Below are 17,457 nucleotides of genomic sequence, written 5' to 3' on the forward strand. Positions count from 1 at the left end.
ACTTTCAATGCATTCATCAGCAAATTTGCTCCATAAAAACATTTGACACACTGTATACATATTTTCATATGCTATTAGGCATGCACTACACATTTTTTTGTTCTCTTTCCTTCGGTTCAGTCACTGTGATTTTTGCCACAACCTCAATTTTCATATAACACCGTATTACTCTAGTGACTTTCTGTCCCTCCACCACCATCTTGTTCTTGACCCTAAGTGCTGGTGTCAGGATTTTCCTCTTTCATTTTCTCTCTCTCTCTCTCTCTCTCTCTCTCTCTGCTTGTTGGTCATACTTTTTCCATCTCCTTCTATTAATAGCCTGAGGATCTGTTTGTCACCCACCTTTATGGTGTCTAGTTGCCTCTTGGGTGCTATTAATAACACCAGTGAATACAAATACATCGGTGCCTTCAATCTGGTGATAAGAAGACACAAGTCCCTTAATTCAGTCAGACTCCCTGTTAAATGTCCATTGGTCACAGGACCAAAGTGGCTGTCTGGTGTATGTTCTGTGTGTGTGGCAATGGTAATCCAAGGCACCGATGGTCGCTCTGACTTTTCTACTTTGATGAATATCATGTACCAGTCATAGTATTTTCATTGAAACCAGATCATACCCACCAATCACATGTATTAACATGTACTATTAGTGTCCAGTGCAGAGCCGACATAGAACATAAATGGGTGGAATGGGAATTAATTAATAGAGGTCAGCAAGCTTGAATGACAATTATCAATGGTCAATCTGCCATTAAATTATGATCTTGAATAATGTTGAAAGTTTAATAATAATGCTTCAGACTGCAGAAAGGTGTTGTATTTCAAACATTTTGTTCAAAACTGTAGGAATTTTCTGTTTTCTGGATTGTTAACTGTATATTTCAATTATCATGATGTAAAATTTCACTCAGCTTTTAACAGTGTTTTACAATATTATTACAGAGCCATCTTGGGGTATACTGAAGGACATGTAAGGAGCATCTGCCTTTTTTATCTGCTCTAACTCTACATGGGATGTAGACTTGAGACACTGTGGTGATAGGAACAAGGATTAGGCCTTTTTCCATTAAGTTTTACACAACACAAACAGCTGTTTCCATATGTGATCGTGATGTAAGCCCCATGTAGTTGTAGATAATTTTGTCTTCTTATGAGCTTTGGGTGTCAGGGTTGGAATGGAAACAGGAAGAGGAGAATAGAAGTGAGTCCTGTTTACAAACAAACAAAGACAGTGAGGTAGATTCCCAGCTATGATCATATTGTAGGACCAAATTATAATGTAGTATTGTGTACAATCACAAGCTTCACCCAGTCTTGCATTTTTTCCCAATGAGAAGCTACTCATGAAAATATAAGTGACTTTCAGTTCATGTATAGCTCAGTAAATATCATCAGGAACGTGTAAAAATAAAATGGTTACAACAGTATGGTAGCTTTCAGGATGATGGACATTTATAAGGTGGATTACTATACAGAGTACAACAATTCTGTCTGTGTATGAGGACTTTATTTTCTTCAGGACAGCTGTGTTCAGGCGTTTATCTGGTGCATAAAAGAAATCAACCCGGTCCTACTTGTAACATGAAAGCAGCTATCGTGCACAGTTTTTCCCCCCTCTTCCTCTTGCTGCTGTGTCCTTTTATCAAGCAGCAGACTTGGACCCTTTGCCAACAAAACCAACTTGTGTTTTGTGCCACTTTTTTGCACTGGCAAAGTTTGTCTGGCTGTTTGTTTGTCTAGTCCCCTCTCAGTCTAGAACAAAATAGCTTTAGAGAGATAAACAAAATGAGAACTAAAGAGACGAGCCAGAGAATAGAGAAAGTGAGTCATAGTGGATTTTTTTTATTATGCTTCAGAAAGATCATTGTCAGGTACATCTCACTGTTCGCACACTCAGCATCTCTCTCTCTTAGTATTTGTGTGTGCGTGGTAGTTAGCATTAGTGAGTATGAGTGTGTGAGGGTTATTTGTTTGAGTGTGTTTGAGAGAGAGAGAGAGAGAGAGAGTGCTGCAGTGTGCTTTGGGCCTAGTGGAAAAGCAGGAAGAGTTGCTAATCCGTGTGGCTGGCCAAGCAGAAAGGCCATTCATATTTATAGCTGACTGAATCATATTCTGTCATACAGATGTCCAATACGGAAACCAGGAACAAGAATAACTCCAGAACAAGACAGAAATATGGGTCCAAAGGAAAACTTTGACCAGAGCCATATTTGCAGCTTGCTGAGTCCTTGTTTAATACAAATGACACCATGACTGAAAAGAAGAAAAAGTCAATTAAAACTAAATATGGTTCACAAATTGCACTCAGTCATCCAGTTACTCTGGAAATGGGCAGTAGCCACAGACTGTTGGAAATTATGATGTCTCAGATTTCAAAGTTTCAATTTGCAGCGAAAAGAGGTTACCTGAACCTCTGAAATGTGCTTCTCTGTAGTTGCTGTTTTTTTTTCCTCAATGAAAAGTTGTTGGAAAAGTTAAATGTATTGTGTCAGTTTTTAATTAAAACAAGGATGTACAGTCAAAAAAGGCTGTTAAATGAACTGTTAAGTACTTTTTATATTTGCTCAGCCCAAGTAGTTGCTGCTTTGTAAGAACATGAATTATGGTGGATACAGGCCACGTTCAGACTGATGGTCATGAATGAGCGGATTGTGTTTTTCATAGTGCCATTGTCGCTTAGAAAGGTAAAAGCATATTTATAACCTACTGCATCACAGTCGTCCAGAGGTACGACAGGAATAACTAGAACTGGACAGCAATAGAGTATCTAAAAGTGAACTGAGGCTGTGAGTGGTTATTTATAGTGTCCTGGGTCACATTCTGTCATACACATGTCAGTGCTAAACCGTCGGATTTCCTTGGAAAATAAAACAGAAATTTGAGTTAAAAGGCAAAGAAAATTTCTGTACACATCTTTATTTCCAAATATGTTACAATTTTAGAGACAAACCATGTATTGGATTGCTCAGTTAATGTGTGTGTGTGTGTGCACGCACCCCTCTGCCATAGTATTAGTCAGATGAGGTATTTTTGGAGAACAGACTGTTCTCTCTCAGTATGACTCCAGCCAGCGTGCCATTTTCATGAATCATATCACTGACCGAGTTACGCCGTTGTTTCTGTCCACAGAGCTATACAAATACACACATACCAAAACAAGTAGTTGTGGATTAGCCTACGAGTTCACTTACATGTCATCATGCACATAAATGCAGAAATACACTATCGTGCACACACAGACAGACAGATGTTAAGAAAAGACAGCTATGGTAGAAACAGCAGGAGGAGTGATCGACTGTAGTCTGTTCCTCTAAAAAAAAAAAAATGCTTTTGTGTGCTAATGTGTGACAATAGTAAAAAGACTGATCTATATTGACAGAAACTTTCTTTTTTATGCATCACAATGCATTTACAAGAAACTCCACCCAAGACTCATGTCATGCGTTACAATACTCACCTTCTGTAGACTCGAAAGCTGGCTTTTAAAAGTTGGAAATTTCATTTTTTGTAAAATGTAGTCCTCTGTGGTCGTTAATACAGACTCCAACAATGGCCTGTTTTCGTGGTGGATGAAGTATGTTAGTGTCACCATCTACCATTTGTAGACTCCTTAGTCTGCTTTATGTTACTACTACACCACTGGCTGTACCACTGTACTGTTGTTTTGATGGTGACCAGTGTATACTATACGTGTGTAAGTTCTTATTTATGCATGTGGGGCCTAGCACTGTATATGTATACTGCAGGTCTCCATTTGCATAATATTTTGTGTCTTAGTGTGTGCAAATGCAAGGTTTGAACTAGATCTACGGTGGAGAGTCCTAGTTTTAAAGTTTAAAGCTGGAAGAGCCCACTGTCAGCATCAAAACTGACAGAAATGAGGGTCCAGGGGAATACTTTACACACACACACACACACACACACACACGTACACGTACACAGAGATGCACACACACCAGTATTGTTGTAACTCCCACAAATAGATATCAAATAATGATGCTAAAAAATGCATGTTACATTATTGGTTCATAAAATGTTTGACTGATGTCATTTACATTCTTAAATGTAAAGCAGTTAAAAAGGACTGAATGTAGTAACAGTACAGTAAAAAGATTCAGTCTGTTTTATCTTCCCATGATTGTCAAAATTGATTCATGTGATGGCTGGTAATGCAGTTAGTGTCTGAATAAAAGCATTAAGCCACAGAGAACTTATTAAGAACGGATATCTATCGTATCGTATTTGACAGAAGCAGTTTACATTAAAAAAGAAAAGGCAGTAAATCAAGTTGTTCAAGCAGAAAACTCCTAACAATACTCTAGAGAAAGAGTCATACATTGAATCAGTTTGTATTTATCTGCTGCGTTGGTGGGACCTCTAGAGACAAGGATATCCACACCCACACACGTAAACAGCAACACTCGCTGCATTCTGAAAGCTCACATACATACAGACCAATGCAACCCAAACATGCGGTGTACACACACCTCCAAATACGACCCATTCACCATCTCTCCAGTCCAGACCTACAATTATTTCATGTATACGTGTGGGTTTGTGTGTGTCCCCCTCCTTCTCCCTGGAGTACTCTCACCTCCTCAACCTGTCTCAACCTTTCCACCTTTGCACATTCCCCTCCTGACTGAAACTAGGTCTCCCTCTTCTTTCTTTTCCTCTCTTTTTCCCATTACTCAGTCTCTGGCTCCTTTTCGCTCCCATTCTTTTTGTTATATAGATATTTTCTCTCTTCCTCTGTATTGAGATACCCACCCCTTCAGAGCACCCCCAGTGACCCTGTCCATGACCACTGACCTCAAGGGTAAATGCAAGGTCCCACCTCACCAGGAAATAAAGACATTAGCTTCTTCCCGCTGTCTGACCCCACTCACCTACCTCATCTTCCCTCACCCCCTCCTCCATATCCTTCTCGCTAAATCCCCTTTGTACCACCTCCTGTTCTGTTTCTTTTTCCTCCGTTCAGCCACCTATTTCTGCACTGTTTTCCTCTTCCTTCACTTGTCCCATCAAATGCTGTTTCAAGTCGCTGTTTGTTTTGTTTTGTAGTTTTCAAAAGCCAAAGTCAGACAAGACAGGCACTTCATTCGAGCAAAGTGATTAATGCATTAGCACTGAAGTATCTTCAAAAGGTAGCAGTTATCTAATGAATCATCTTTGCACCAAGTTTCACAAAACTGATCCTGGATAGAGTCACAACGGCAAAAGAGCTAAAGACCCAATGAAATAAGCTGATAAATAATGAGATGTTTGTGTCTCAATATGGGGATATACAGAGGCTATACTTAGAAATCATCATATTGTAATTTATGTTCTGTGTTTCACACCCCTTCAACCAATGAGACTTTCTCTCTCTCACACACACATACAGAAGTTTTTGGGTTTTTTTTTCAAAATTTCACGTTTGTAAGTATAGATACAACGCCCCACCCATCTCTGCTACTTGTCAACGGCTTTATTGGCACAACTCATGGTTGATACGTTGTTGCTAAATCAGGATTCCAATTTTCCAGTATGGAGCTTATACAGCAAAAAGGCGATGCTACATTAACCTTTGGATGCGTGTGTTTTTCTCTCAGTTGTTCATTGAGTATCTTTCTTTGTAAAACTTCCACTGGTTTTCCACACTATCTGCTCCATCTTTCCTCGCTTTCTCAGCACACTTTCTGCTGAAATCATACTCAGGCTTTTTTTGCACTTGTTCTTGTCTCACTGAAGAGCTGAAAAATGGATTTTATGTCAAATGTCTCATCATTCTTTTTATCAAGAGATGCCGTGATTGAGTAATGGTCTTGGGTATTATCATTTTTCTTGTTAATGTTATGAATAGTCAAAATGGCTTATGGACTGCCTTATCTTTTTGTAAAATATTATGACAGTAAAGATTAGAGCTTCAGTTTTCTGACTTCTAACTTGAGAAACAGTTCTCTCATGTCTCTAATGTCTCTAAATCTAGACTGAACTGCCCAACATAATATGGTCAACAAATTAAAATCCTGCTTGAGAATGGATCTCTGCTTTAATGTCTGATTGTATGTATTCTCCATATCCAGCCCTTCAGTTATATAACAAACTCTAAATGAGTTGGGAAGAAGAGCAGAATATTCTCCAGCAATACACTTTGAAAGACAAAGTGTTTGCATACAGTTCTATGTGGTGGATTGTCTTTCGTGTGTGTGGTTGGGGGTATATGTGAATCTTCTTGTGTCGACTTTGTATAAGTGAGATGGGTTTGTGTGTCTTTGCATGTGCCTGCTTCATTAGTGTGTTGGTTTTTCATCCACAGGGTGAAAAAGAAAAGTGTTCCCATGAGATTACTTTTCTTCTCTCCCCTACTCCCTTGTTCCTAAAAGAAGAAGAGGGGAGAGAAAACATCTACTGCAGTTGTTCACTGCAGTAACACAAGTCAAGCATGTCACCTGTGTGTAGTGCTTTCCGTTATGCATATTCATAATTTTTTTTCCTATCTCAGGATAGAGAGCATAAACGCAGACAGAAAACAGAGTACATACCTCATCTCTTTTCACTTTGTCTCATCTCATCTCTACATCCTGCTCACTTCTGGCTAAGATGTTTGTTTGAACTTTACAGAAAGTAGGAAATATTTACTTTTGCTGTTGCAGGAAAGTAAGTAAGTGAGACAGGAAGTGAAAAGGAGAAATATATAATGAAGCAAATAAAAAAAAAGGTTTTTTTTTTTTTTGGTCTTGCCTTAATGGTTACAGCTTATTGTTTAAACAATGATCCAAAGTAAGTTTAGATCTTAATGTAGAGACTGGGTCAGAGTATCAAAACGTGCAAAGGCCTGCCCCTTCTCACTAAAACACATCTCCCACCCACAAGTGCTTAAACTGAAGGTAGTTTATTTCTCGTCCCCCTCAGTCATATCTTTTTACACAGCTAGTTATACCTTGCCCATTTTGCTCTTGGCCTGTTGTCTTTGCAAACAGTGTAGAGCAGTCACTATGACTTTTGTCTTCTTGCAGCAATAAAAGCCAAATTTCTTATTTAAAATTTTTTCCTAGCAAAACCTGCAGTCAAAATAAAATGCTGTTTAAAATCCCAGAAAGACATGTCACCCGAAATAGTTCATAGTGCAATATATCCAATGCTCTATACTAGCAATTTCAGGAGGATGGGCTCTGTTAAGACATTTTCATAGCCGTCTTCAGAGGCAGGCAAAAATGTAAACTTTATAGGAATAAAGCAGTAAAATGTATTTCATCTAAAATTGATACATTTATGTGAGTCTTAACTTGTAAAGCAAGTTAGACTCAGCACTGTAGCACATGTAGATCATCCAAGGTAAACAGAAGAATAAAATCTATTCTCACAGAAGCTTTTACCCATAGGAAGCCAGTCGTCTTCTCTAAAACCACAGCTGTCATTTTAATAAAAAAAATCCTAGATTTTCCAGTAGTGGAACTAACTAATGAAGTACTGAACCTTCGTTCAAATTTAAGGTTCTTGTATTTCTGCTTCTCCGCTATGTTTCAGGTTGTGTATTAAGGTAGTAACCTTAATACACAATATATATATGCATTGTGTGTGTATGAGAAAGGGGCAAAGGGGTGTGGTGAGTTCAGGTTTGCAGGAGAGTTTTTCTAGCTTTAAATCTTGAAATCTGAAATGCTTAACATTTTAAGTACATGTACCCCATTTTGTACCATATTCCAATAGATCTGTCTCACTTTCACATGTTTTTTCCCACCAACACCGTGGCCTATTCTGAATTTATTCATTTCATTCATGTGCTAAGATATCATTGACTGTATAATCCCATTTGCTCTTTTAAGAGTCTTTGGAAAGCATGTACATACACAGCCTGTGTGTACAGTAGCGTACATATACTGTATATATGCATTGTATGTGGGTGAGAGAGAGAGCGAGCGAAGGGGTATGGTGAGGTCAGGTTTGCGGGAGAGTTTTTCTAGCTGTGTATTTGATTCAGTTTGGATTACAACAGATGGGCCTACTGTGACCCACAGGCAAATACAAGTAGCCCAACACCCCGACACTCTCTCTCTCACACACACACACATGCAATGACTGCAGATTTTCTGGTCCAGAGCGTATAACTATTATGATCACAGAGCCTTAGTATTCTTAACAGTAGGCTGTTAGTAGAATACATATTATAAAGAAAGTCATGTACTTTCAATTAAGACCTACTGTAGTCAGATACCAGCTAATACAACAATTTGAAGTTGGTAAACTGGCATAAACAGCTGGTATCAATGCAGTGCATTGTTAATAAAGTGATAAAAGGACTCTCCTGGTAGCAGAACAACTTTCTTTCCACTTTTGTTTGTTCTTAATGAGCATTGTTGTGAATGAGCTGCAGACAGTGGTCAAGTTTGAATAATGTTTTGCACCTTTCATATTGATAGAGCACACAGACTGAGTAGGAATGAGGCCCATGTAGGTCCCTAAAAGCATATTTTACTTGCCTTACTGAAAACATGCTGAGGCGTTAGTGGCCAATTTTTGCCACTTTAACACCATTAAGCTTGGGGCCCTGGTCTTTACCCCAGAGATGTGAAAGAAGATCAGAGTGGGTGTCGTGTTGAGGCAATTTGTGTGGACTGCAGACACCCACTGATAGTCCATGGGCCTCAGGGGAAAACATTCACACAGTTACAATGACGGTTAACAGTAAGGGTCAACACAGGTCAACTGGACGAGTGGGAGGGGGAAACTGGGAGTGAAGAACAAAATGAAGATGAAGTGTTAAAGTAGAAAATGAAATACAGGGGAGGTAGTGAGCAAAGTGGAGGAACGAAAAATAAAAGAATTACAATTACAATTAGAATGAAAGGGTGTGAAAAAAATAACACGGGTGGAGGAACTGGAGAAAGGGGACAGATCATGGTAAGGAGGGGAAGATGAAAGGGAAAAGTGGGTGGAAGAGGATGAAGGAGAGGAAGAGAGAGTATAGGGAGGAGGAGAATTGGAGATTTGACTGGGGAGGTGAAGGATACAGAAAAGGGAATTACAGATGAGTTACAATGTAAGGAAGAGAAGAGGATGTGGGGGAATTAGAATAGGAAAAAATAGTGAGTGAGGGATAGAAGAGAAGCAGAAAAAAGATGTATGATGTAACTGGCAAGATGAAGTGCTAAGCTAGACAAAGTGCTGTGCAGCCACAAGCTATAGCCAGTATTCATGACCATTGTAGTTTGACAGAATAGGGTTTCGTAGTTTGATACTGTGTTATAAATATGGGCTGTTCAAACTAAATCTAGTCTATTTTCTCATGGACTTGATAACATTTCATCTATGTGATTTATTTACTGTAGCTATTATTTCTTCAATCTATCAACCAACAACACAAAATCCACCAGAAACTGAATAATGGGCACATATATAATGAGGTAGACGGTCTAATTTTGTTGGTTCAGTTTATATTGCATCTATTAATTGTCAGCAGCATTTGTGTAAACATACGGACGGATAATGAATAAACGGTTAAATCAATCAAAAGTGTCTTGTTCCACCTGAACTTTTACAGCATTTGTTCAAAAGATATTCTCTAATTTTAAAATCTGATTATGGAGAAAGAAAGGGTTTGTGTATATTTAAGTCTATATTTTGTTTGTTATTTTGGGCCATGTTCACCCTTACCCCTTCTTTTGCTTATTATGAGATAAATCTACTTTGTTTTGGACTGCACTCTGCTATGGCACTAGTCACATTTGGGAGCAGGGGAAAAAGGGGAGTCCATTTTATGCTACGCTTAGGTTTCCCCTAGGCTGCATGTAGCATATGTTGTAATATGTTGTTTCAAAATCACTTGTTGAAGTGGGCTGAGATCAACATACAGTATGATTCATCCCATTGTCATACTCATCAAACCACTCAGCAACTCCTAATGTCCTGTGTGGAAACATTTATGTGCTGTGTTTTGATGTTTGTCCTTTAATTTACCAGTCTGTCAGTGGACTGTATACCTGATCTTATGTTGTGAACTCTCCTGCCATTGGTGATGCTTTGCTGTTTTCCAGACCTGTGCATTTATATCATTATATACGAAGATAATTTTCCCACCTATGATCTAATTTACCTGTGTTCCTTGAACAGAGACTTTGAAACTGACTGTTAAACACAGAAAAAGTCCTCACAGTTGCTTTAATGCTTGTAAAGGGATCAGTCCTCATCAAAGCTGTGTCCCATTTCAGCTTCTATCCCAAATAACTGTACTTTTCAGTTTTTCACAATACGGAGGGACAAAAAGATCTTACCTTTCTGTTCTGCTGTTTTGCTCTTGCGCTCTTATTCATACCCACTGCTCCTCTTTCTTGCTCTTCTTTCTCTCTGAGTGCTTGTCTTTTCTTTTCTTTCATCTGCACTGCCCTGTCTGCCCTCCACAAACAAACCTCTGCTTATTAGAGAAATATAGAGAGAAAAAGAGACTGATGGGGAGCGAAGGCGAAGAGATAGAAAGAGAGAGAATGGAAAGAAATAGAAAGCAAAATTTGCTTGTCAGGATTTTTGTGTGTGTGTGTGTGTGTGTGCGCAAGAGACTGAGAAGAAGAGAGAGGGATTTTTGCTTATCAGACAGGAAGTGGATCTCTTACAATAGCATTCTGACGTTTCCCCTTCTCTAATGTGGAAAACTGTTAAGATTCCTATTCCAGATACCATGCGTGAACACACACACACACATACACATACACGTCACAACAGTGTAGATAAGATGCAGCTGCTCTGTTGTAGACAGAATAACTGAGTCAGCCATATGTATTCACAGACTTAAGACAATTGCTAATTCACACTAACACAAAAGGGCACACAGACACACAAACATACACAATTCTTCATGAGGCTTACATACCTCACGCACAGTTTTGCATTTGGTATTCAGCTGATGCTCCAAATATGTTTGTACACACATAAAACACAGGGAGAGGAAACACACAGACATGTATAGAGAAAGACCTTTGGTTAGATGGTGGAAGTGATGAGACAGAGGAAGAGAGAGGAAAATTCTGCAAAGAGAGAGCTAAACAAAGAAAAATAATTTTAATTCCAAATCAAATGACTGAACAGAGATTAAAACTGTATCTGTTTCAGCTGAACTTCAGTATGTAAGATGTGTAATGAACAGGAAAAGTGAGAGGCGTGCATGACATACATGATAGACAAGTGACTATAAACACTGCTGTGCAAGATTAGTTGCCACCAGAAATACTAGTTGTTTAAACTATTGCGTTTGTTGCACAGTGATCAGCTATGGGGGAGCTTCAACACTGGCCCTGTGCTAATGCCCTGTTAAGCAGACAAGACAAAGATGACATCTCAGAAATCTGTAGTTTGGAAATATGTTTATTTTTAAGAGGGGGAAAATCAGGTTGTATGTTTCTATGACTTTGTTAACCACATTAAGCTGTAGACACTGTTGTCCAGCTTGGTGTGCAAAGATAATAGAGCTCATCACAACAATGACTGTACTAATCTTTGTTGAAAGCAAAGGCTTCCACAAGTTGATTGAATATACATCTTTGTCTTGAGTCTAAACACACAGTGCCTTGACAATAAATGATCACATCCAAACTGGAGCATGACCATGAAAATGAGGTGCAATACCCACGTTAAACAAGCTTTTTTTTATGTCCTAAATATGTGATGCCAATATATGTTTAAGGAAACCTGATTAGTGCCAATTGAGAAAAGGAATGGGATTTTTTATGTTATTTGGGATGTTTTCATTGCACTTACAGTAATGTAACAAGCTGTAATACAAGACAAGATAGTTTAGCTACCCAGTTATCTTAACACTTAGTGAGACCAGTTTCCAAACAGGCTAACTGCTGAAGCAACTCTTTGCCAACATTACAGCTGTACAATAGTTACTCGTATCATCAACTACACAGTGCAACATCAGGAAACTCATAAAGAGAATCACGTTATTGTGCTACTTGAACCTTATAGCAAAACTTAACATCATCAGTGACATAGCAGAGAGGAAACAGAGAGGATGAGGAGGAGAAGGAAGCGAAAACAAGCTCGATAAAATTTCTGAATAAAAAAAATATCTGAAAATTAATATCCGTGATTTTGAAGAATTCACAACATAACATAAATAAAATTATTTATTTCTTTTAGAGTTGGTGGGGGTCTTGTTGGAGGGCGATAGGGGGAAACACTGACGTTCAAATTGTATTGACATCCCCAGTGCACATGCAGTATGCATCCTGAGATTATGTTATTTGAGGTCTCTCATCTCCCTTAATTTAATTAGTCATAACATGACTTTAACTGGTGAGAGATTTCAGTGATGTGAAACAGCAATCTTTTTCTTAAACTTCAAAATCCCTGTCTCAGCAAATCACAGGCATTCAGATAAGCCATAGAAGTAAAATAACTTTTAATAACATTTGCTGACAGAAAAACTGAACCCAAGAACTGGCTTTTTTTAGGCTTCTGTATAATGAGAATAATAATAATAAAGAATCTAAAATAAGGTTTGGTTTAACAGGGAGTGGGACATCCGGATGTTGTAACAGAAAGGTAGAGCTATGATGCAAGAGTAAAGGTGTGTCAAAGAAAAGGAGGAAAGGTGAGACAGAAAGTCTGACAGTTTGACAGTCAGACAAGGAGGCAGACCGGGGGCGAATACCCAGGAAAGTGTTGCACTGACTCACGTTTTCCATCTCGGTAAACCGAAGTGATCCCTCTCAAGTCTGAGGCTGTTAAAATTTCCACAGTGTTTGTGTGTGCCCTTAGCATTACGATAATGAAAACTTTATTGTCCACTTGTGGAAATTTGCTTTTGGTTTCATCATAGGACATAAAAATACAAACATGAGAACACACATTCATAGATAAAAGAGGACATGCAAAACGGAAGAACAAGGTGTCCCATCAATATACATTCATACAACCAAATACCCAAGTCTAAAAATATACATAATGTTAACCTACTGTCCAAAGAATAGATAAATAAATTAAAACTGAAGCAAAGTTAGCTGAGCAAAAAGAAAAGTAGTTGGCAGCTATTTTGGTAATTAGTTAATCATTAATTGTTGCATTTTTATGCAAAGTTGTTAAACATTTGCAGGCATAAACTTCTTCAGTGTAAGGATTTACTTCCTTTCTTTGTAGCAAATGATGATGTGATAGCAAATGAATAATCTTAAAGTTGTGGATTGGTTGTTGGACAAAAGAAGAAATGATTTTACCTTGACTTTCCCTTGACGATTAATCGATTACTTGCCAAAATAATAGGCAGATCAATCGATAACTTAAGAATTCATACACTAATTAAAGTTTCACACAAATGTAATGACATTTTGGATCCAAAAGGTCAAATGTCAACTTCACTGTGGCATCATAATGTTCAGCAGAACTAATTTCTTGCCATTATTAAACACTTATACATCGTACAACTATTTTTTTGTTGTTGTTGATTACATAACAATTCCCCACAAATTAGTTTTATATAATTTTCTAAAGGTATATCCTTTTAAAGATTAAAATCGTAGAGCTGAAGCACTGAATCAGAATTCAAGAAGAATCTACCTGAAACAACCCAGAAAGCTTGGATTCAGTGGTGTTCCCCTTTACCCTTGATGAAAGAGAGATCAGATTTTTCTATGTACCACAGTGAGGTCGACTATTGTCTGACTGATGAACAAACAGTAGGGCCATCCCCTAATCCCAGTTGGAGTTTACACACACACACACACACTCACACACATATATACAGAGTAAAATCCCACTGTGTGTGTGAACAAACAGAGGATGAAAGGCAAGACAGCGAGGGGAAGAGCACATATAAAGAGCTGCTGTTTTATTAATGAACCTGGAAACAAGCTTGGGATTCTCAGAATCTGTTTGCGGGCGTGTGTGTGTGTGTGTGTGTGTGTGCGCGCGTGCAGAAACCTGGACTGTACTGACACACACACACACACACACACAAACAGTCTCTAATAAATTCACTCTAATTCATTCTCTCTTTTCTCTGGGGAAGAGCCAGCAGTTTGCCTGATCCAAGGAAGCTTCACGTTACCTTCACTAAATAATTGATGCTCTCTCTCTTTCTCTCAGAGTTGCACTCACTTGCTCTCTCTTTTCTGCTCTCTGTGTATCTGTCTGTTTCCCCTTTTCTTTTCGTCTGGTTTCATTTTTTTCTGTCTCTCTTTTTTGTCCATCTTTGTTTCTGTGTTTCGTCTGTCTGTCTTTCCTCCTCTCTGTCTCACACATCATTGTGTATTGTCTCCATTCCATTTCATGGAACTACATGTGCACACACCAAGAAAATGTTTTAAAAGAATGGCCGGCGGTTTTTCCCGTGCCAAGCCCCCTGTGGACAGGTGTGTTGATGGCCCTGTGTATTTTGTGCGTTTGTGTCTGAGAAGCAGGGAGGGAGACTGAGAGCTTTTTAGGGTGAGAGATCTTCTCAGGTCCACATGTCCCCCTCAAGAACTGAACCCACAGAAAAGTGTCTGCATGTATATGTAGGGTGTGCGTGAAAATGCTTTTGTGTATATGCATGTGTGCCTCCATGTGTCTCTGAATTTTCCATCTGTGTGTGTGAGAATATGTACAGGGACCGCCCCACCACCACCACCACCACAGGGATCTGACCCCACTAACCAGGGGTTAAGTGCTCCTTCTCTCTTTCTCTAACATTCATCTTGTCCTCTCTCTCTCTCTCATTTTGACATGCTATTCCCATTTCTGTATTTTCTACCATTGCATTTCAATCTGTCTTGTTTCCTGCGTCTCTGCTGAGGCTTGTCCACTGGAATCTAGATGCTTACCGTTCACTTTATCACTGTGAAACTGTGAATGTATCATGGCTGTCTGTTTGTTTTTTGTTTTTAATATAGCAGCAGCAATCCTTACAGTTTTGCAAGTTGCCAGTTTTCAAGTTAGGAAGTGTGCTGTCTCCAAGACTCTCCACACAAAGACCTTGTAAGACATGAACACTAGGAGCTTGAGGCTTTAGGCTTTAGGCTTTCATTTTAATTTTTATGCTCTTCTTTATTATATTTTTAGCCCAGGGTCCGAGTAATTACAAAAGAATAAATAGATGCTAAAAGGACTATAAGTCTGAAGTAGTCTTCCAATTAAAGGTCTAATGTGCAGGATTTAGTGGCATCTTGCAGTGTGGTTGCAGATTGCAACCAACTGAATGTCCCTCATCTTACCCTCCCCTACGGTTGTCACCAAGATGTATAAATGCAAAAATGCAAAAAGCCTTCAATGGAGCCAGTGTTTTGGGTTTGTCCATTCTGGACAAGGACCCACTCCCTCCGCAGAGATAAAGGGCTAATTGAAAGGTAACATAAATACAAGGATTCATATTTTGAGGTGATGAAAATAAAATGGATCTGAATACATTTTAATTTCTTTAAAATGTTCCAAACAAACAGTTATATTGCCATAGCAACTAAGTGAATAAACAAATAAGTGAAGTGGATTTTCCTCTATCAAATGTTGAGTGGGGTTAAATATATTCTGCAGCAAGCACTGAAGTGAAATCTAAAACAGGACTTTGCACTGTACGACCGCTTCTGTTTGTTTGTGTGTATGTGTGTGTGTGTGTGTGCCTGAGCATGATTTTGTGCTGGTTGGTTCTTCGCTGAGAGACTGAGAGAGTCAAGAGTCCCTAATCCTTGCCATCAGAGACTTCTCAACACACACATACACACACAGAGACGCATTCACGTACATTCTTATCAGCTTGCCCAGTGAACCATTATGATGTGCTGTGTGTGTGTGTGTGCATGCGCTGATGAGGGGATACCAGTCCTCCCATGACAGAGGTAATCCTGTTCAGTGGCAGGTCTGGATATCCCAACTGTTGTGTGTGTGTGTGTTTGTGTGTATCCCATAGCAGCAGGTCATAGAGCCCAAATCTACTGTCTGTGTGTCCTCCTGCCACTCTGTCTGTTAGTCTGTCTGTAAGCCAGTTTGTCTGCTCTACTGTCTCTGTCCCATTGTGCCCACTTCTGTCCATCTCTGTAGTCAACTGAAACGAAACAGTGTACAGTGTTTCCCACAGACTGACAGTGTAACTGTGGTGGAGATTTATAAGGGCCTAACCGCCCTTATATTTTTCATTGAAAATATGTGAAATAATACATTAATCGCCCTATCTGTAGTATGTAAATTATTTCTTATTTCAACATTTAAAATTTTCTTGATCCTCCACCTTTGAGATTAACTACTTTAATCTGCACACCTTGCTTATCCAGTCAGTTCTCTTTTCTCGCCACCCCTCCTTTTACTGTTTTTTTAACCTTGCATCTGCTGTGTTGACTTTCTTTGTGAGCATGTTGTTTTACATAGACCTGCAGTTCCATTTTAAACCAGGTGATGCACCCCATCAAAATGATCCAAACCAACAAGGTACCAAATGACATCGTACCAACCAGGTGTAGTTACAAGAAAAACAATGGCACAAGTAGACCTGCAGTAAACAGCAGAAGTTGCACCACAGGGAATAAAGGCAGATTATTCACTAGGTAAATGATCATAGATGGCATTGTTGGGGTAGGGAGTAATTAAAAATTAAAATAAAAATAGAATAGAAAAAAATAAATAAATAGAATAATAATAATAATAAAATAAGAAATAATATGTGGCGGGCAATGTTGAGATTGTGTTGGGCCACCAGAATGTATGAGGAAACTCTGAAACATATAATATGTTTACATTAACAAGTGCGCTTACTTCACATGGTTTGAGATGGCACAGGGTATGCGCATGTATATTTAGCTCTCTTGTGTTTTGGGAGCATTACAGTGTCTCTTTTCAGGACAACAGCAGGGGGCTAATGAAACAGCTTTGTTGGTCTAAAAGAATTACCAGTCTCCAACGCCAAAATCAACTCATAATCTGCTTTACTGGCACCACTAGGCTCACTGCCACACCACTGACAGCACCTAACACAGCACACGCCAGTGGTGATCAGCCAAAGTCCATTACAAGATGCTAACTCTCTTGTGAAAACTGAGTGAATGAAAGGAGAGAGGGAGAAAAAAAACAGAGAAGAGCAATACCAGTAAGACAATAAGAAAAGACAAGAGGTATGAGGTGAAGAGACACGAGATGAGGGCAGCAATGAAGGAGTGGGGGTGAGACACAGGGAGAGAGACAGGGGGAAGAGATGAGGTGCTGCAGGGTTATCAGTGATTAACAGTTCCACCCTATAGAACATCGGGTTGGACTTCAAAGAAAGAGCTTCTTATTGTTTCCAGGCCTTGAGTGTAACCCTGGTAGGATTGTAGTGTTTACACAAACACACGCACGCACACGCACACACACACACACACACACACACACATATGCTCCGACTGTAACAGTGGGAGAAAGAGGGGAGTAGGCAAAGGGAGATGGCAGATTGAAACAAGGAAAAGGGTGAGGATGAGAATGAGAGTGAAGAGAAACTGACAGAGGCCCAGATGTGTAAGGACTGGGCGAGAAATTATA

General features: G+C 39.1%; 1 protein-coding gene across 10 annotated transcripts in view; it reads left to right on the forward strand.

Moving 5' to 3' along the window:
• esrrga (estrogen-related receptor gamma a) overlaps window positions 1-17,457 on the forward strand; it is a 142,089-nt gene that overhangs the window by 13,679 nt on the left and 110,953 nt on the right. The gene's annotated exons all lie outside the window — the stretch shown is intronic.

The sequence above is a fragment of the Scatophagus argus genome, chromosome 1 (genome assembly GCF_020382885.2).
Source record: "Scatophagus argus isolate fScaArg1 chromosome 1, fScaArg1.pri, whole genome shotgun sequence".
NCBI lineage: Eukaryota > Metazoa > Chordata > Actinopteri > Scatophagidae > Scatophagus > Scatophagus argus.